The following is a 4773-nucleotide window of genomic DNA, read 5'->3' on the forward strand; positions in this document are numbered from 1 at the left end:
CCTCCCTCTCTCCCTCGGGGTCTGGATGAGCACCATCCCTTCTCCCGGGGTCTCCCAGCCCCAGGCAGCACCTGTGAGTGGTAGGACCCTGTGGGATCTCGGGTGGGATCTTGGAATCGCCCCGTGCCAGGCCCGGATTTGTGCCCCCACCCCAAGGTGAGTGCGTGGCAGCTCTGCACCCCACGTTTCATCCTGGGGTTCTCCTGCATCCGTGGCCTCACTGGGTGACTCCTGGAGGGGCTGCAGGGCAGCCCTGGCCACCTCCCACTCACTTTGCCCGGTCCCGGGGGGCTGGTGGGGGCCGTCCGCCCCGTCACCCCCTCCTGCCCAGCCGGCCGGGGCGGCTCAGGATGGGCTCCAGGGGCTCTTGCATTCCCTGGCTCCACCAGCCGCTGCCACTGGCGTCGGTCCCTTCATTGTCTGGAGAAGGGGAAGGTCCTCCAGCGGGGCAGGGAGGGAATATCCTGGCAGGAGAATACACGCCCGGCTTTCTGCGGAGAGGGCGGCTCTGTGGGAGGGATGGCGGGAGGCGGGGGGATGCCAAACACATCCCACCGCAGGAAATTAGTTTGTCTTCGTCCTCGGGGTGGCAAGAGGCGAGTTTTGCCTCTGCTGCTGCGAAGCCCCCGGCCAGAGCCGGGCCGTGCATCCCGCGGCAAACTCGGGAGGGGAAGGAGGGAATTTTAAGTAGGTGAGAGGATTGTCCCAGGGCGAGATCCGCTGCCAAACTGTCACTGGCTGGATTCTAAAGGATGTGAGGACGGAGGAGTCACCTGAGACAGATGCCTGGTTACTCCCCTGCCAGGTTAATCCATTTAAAGCTACATTCCAGCGCGTGGCACAGCAGCTTTGGAATGATGATGGTGGACAGCAACACCCTTAAAGCGCCGGTGTTTGCTGCGGGCTGGGTTCTCAGCACCCCGCTGTGACTCCAGGTGGGATGGGGAGCGCTCCTGCACCCTCTGGAGGTGGGACAGGGGGCTCTGACTGATCTGGGATGGGCAAGGCGGGAGTGCTGGAGTCGGGCAGAGACACAGTGCAGGGTCCAACCCTTCCCATCAGTGTCGGAGTCCAACCCTTTCCATCAGTGTCCTGCTGGGATCGCACACGAGTGCCTGAGTTATTCCCTGAGTTATTCCCTTCCAAGGCTGCCCGTGGACCTGCCAAAACCTGGGACAACAGCTGAGCATCCCCTACAGCCCCGAGGCAAAGGGCAAGGGCCGTGTCCCGAGCCCCGGGACCTCGGCCTGCAGCCCCATCCCTGCGCTGTCAGGTGGAATTTGCCACCAGAGGGAGACCCCCTTGTTCCCGAGCCAGGGAAGAGCCGCCTGCTGCAGCCGGCGGGGAAGCCTCACCTTCCCGGCGGGAACAGACGGACACACGGAGTGTATTCCCAGCTGCAACCTGCGCCACTGCAGGGGCTGAGGGGCCACAAGGGCAGCCGTGGCTTTTGCGCACTCGGGCTTCTGGTTCCTGCTCTTTCCTTGGCTGTTGGACCGGCGGCAGCCCCCGCTAAAAACGCGATTTTAATGATTTTGTCCGGAGAAGGGATTTTCTCATTAAAAAACGCAACCCCAAACACGTCTCCAGGCCCGGCAGAATTTCTGGGGCGGGCAGAGCGACCAAAAAGCCAAAGCTGGCGGCCTGTCCCCTGCAGATCCACTGTCACCTCTTGGGGCAGGTGCAGGACACCACGGATTGGTGTCCCCACCGAGGAGGGTTAAGGAAAAGCCTTGCTGGGTGGAAAACACTCTGAGTACCTGTATTCCCCCGGGAGCAGGTGGAGTCCTTCCTGGAGGCCTGCAGCCATGGGGAGAATCCTTGGAGGAATTCAGTGCCTGCCCCACGCACCTCAGGTAAGTCATTCCCTGCCAGGGAAAAATGCTGGGAGCGGAGACCCCGAATAAATCCCGAAATAAAATAAGCAGGGTGGCGTGAGGTGCTGCTCTGCCCCGCCATGAGCCGGGCTCACAGCAGATTCCTGCTGCACAGGTAGGCTGACACAGCCCAGAGAAAACCAGACTGGATGGGAGCAAAACTTTTGGGGATTGATGTAACAGAGTGAGAGGGTGGAAACAGTAAGCTCTGACACTTCTGCAGTCGTGGTTTTGTCGGAATCGATACCACCCCTTGGAATGTGTCAATTCTCAAAATCAGACTGGTGCAGAGACCTTTTGGGTTCTGTGTAACTAAATCCTCATCCTCGTGGAGGAACACACAGGAATCCCAGCCCGGCTCTCGAGAGAGGTGGCAAATCCAACCAAGTTATAAACCTGCCCACAACCGCTTAAGCTGTGTTAGAAAATGGGAATTTAATTCCCAGGTCGCTCAGGCACTTCATAACATTTCCTCTTAATAGGCAGTTTTTCAGTTCAGGTGGGGGGACCGGGCTGGACCAGCCCACCAGCAGGTTTATGGCAGTGCTGGTGGCCGTGGAGACCTTCCCATAACCCTTCCTGGCTGCTCACAGCCCATGGCCAGGGAAAATCCCAGCTCAGCTCCTCATCTCACAGCTTGGGATGCTCAATAATTGTCCCAAACCACGGGATCTCCACTGATTTCCTGAGGGGGTCCTGAGGTGGGCAGCCACCAGAAAAAAGGTTGATTCTTACACTCCTAACGATTTCCAGGGAAGAATCCAGATTATTTATGTTAGTTTGAGGGAACCCGGAGTTTTCACAGGAATTAGACAACTGTGGTACTGAAAGTCACCCCTTTGCCCAGTGTCTGCTGGCTGAGCTCTGCCCTTCCCTGTGGGACGGCTCTGGGATGGAATCCCCCAGCCCTACACGCAGAGGGCAGTGTCTGTGTTCCCCAGGGAGTCCCAAAAGTGATGGTGATAATCCCCTGAGCTGCAGTTCTGTCGGGGAAGCCCCCGCTGGCATCAGCACCTCGTACAGCTGCAATATTTATGTCGTTGCTCCGTGTCCCGAGGTGAGAGGCTGGAGAACAGGCTTTTACTCCCTGGAGGTGCTGAGAGAGGTTTGTGACCTGAGGGTTTAGAGGGAAAACACGGAGGGTGTGTGGTGTGTGCGGGGACCAGCAGTCACCTGGGCTGGAGCTGCTGCAGCAGCAGCAGGAGAGTGAAAGGAGCTCAGCCGTGCCCGGCTTCTGACAAAGGCTCCCCTCAGCAATTTGTAGAAAGCTGCTGATGATAAATCGAAGGAAAAAAATTTCCTGAACCCTAATTATAGTGTTACTCAGCCACCAAGAAGCTCTGTGGGTTTCGGTCTCCTTGCAGAAGCTTCCAAGTCGAGGGATTTTGGAGCAGGCTGGGGAAGGAAGATCAATGACTCGCGCGGGGATGACAAGTCTCTCCTTCCCTGACTTGGTACTACCGACAGGAATGTAACATTTCCCCCGGGAAAACACACCCCCTCCCCATCCCATCCCCCCTCCTGCAGCATAAATGTGAAAGCACTTTTAATCTCAGAGTTATATGAACCTGGCAGGGCCGAGCAGAGCTTTCGCCGCGGCTCTCCCGGAGATAGCACTGTTTTGGCACCGGGCTCCCAGAAAAGTGATGTCATGTGGAATTTATATGCCAGAGTTTTCCCTTTCTTCTTCGGATTTGTGGCGATGTCAGAGTTCTTCTCTGGAGCAGATCTGGTTTTAATATCTCGTATTTACGTTTTTCATTTCGGGGCTGGCTCGGAACCTCTCCTGGTCTCAACCTCGCGGGCGCTGACGCGACGAGCGAGGAAGAGGAGCTGGGAGGGATGGATGGGCGGCCTTGGCTTCCTCAAGCCTGGAGAAGCGGCCTTAAAATAGTCCCTGCTCATTTCTTAGGGGCTGTAATTGCCTCTGCTCCGGCCCGCCGCCGTCCCTGTGCCCCTTCCCACAGGGAAGACCTCCCTGTGCCAAAAAGGAGGCCTGGCCGGCAGATCCCGGCTGCGGTGGCCCTGCTGGAGCTGCCAAACCTCACGGATCACATAAAGTCCCGGGGATGTGCAAGACCCAAGGGCCAGCCCCGGCCCAGCAGGACCATGCGCAGGGTCCCAGAGTATCCACGTCCTGGGGGTGGAACCCACCGGGAGAGAGCCTTTGTCTGATCCCAGTGGAACACAGGAGGCTTGTGGAGCTGTGCGGGGTTTGGATCCGCAGCAGCAACCTCAGCTCCTCAGCCTGGTGGTCCCTGGGGATCGTCCAAGGGAGAAAGTGAGTGGGCTCACAACAACCAGTGGGAATAAAGCAGGGCGGGATCGGGCAGCTTTGGACGATCCTGGTCCCAGTCGTGTCGTGCCACGAACCCTTTTCTGCAGAAACACTCTGAAGCCAGCGGGGTGTCTGTCTTTTTTTCTTCCCTGGGTTGCCAAAGAGCCATATTTTAAAAAGTTGGGAATAGTTGTCAGCATCCAAGCACGGCCCCCGGAGCCGATGACGCAAATATGACAAGAAGGGAGGTCAGATTACAAATGAGGCCACTTCAAAACCTCGCCCGGCAAACGGGGAGGCTCGAAGCAAGAGATGAAACGTGTTGAGAGGAAAAAAAAACCCCAACAACCACCCAGCAAACTGCTTTGTGATCTGCTGGAAAGTGAGAATGAAACACCCTCTGGCAGGAGGTCGGTCGGTCTCCGTGCTTTTGGCAGGAGAGGGCGGCAGGAATCCCGCCTGTGAGCATCCCATGGACACCAGGGCAGTCAGCTGGGGGCCTCCAAAGCCACGTCCCTCGGAGCCAAAGCTACACCCAGAACCTGCAGCACAGAGTCTGTGTGGGCTTCTGGAGGCATTTGGGGTTTAGTGATGTGTATATGAGGGCTCCCCAGCTCG

Source organism: Neopelma chrysocephalum, unplaced genomic scaffold (assembly GCF_003984885.1).
Source record: "Neopelma chrysocephalum unplaced genomic scaffold, ASM398488v2 Primary Assembly neopelma1_257, whole genome shotgun sequence".
Classification (NCBI taxonomy): domain Eukaryota; kingdom Metazoa; phylum Chordata; class Aves; order Passeriformes; family Pipridae; genus Neopelma; species Neopelma chrysocephalum.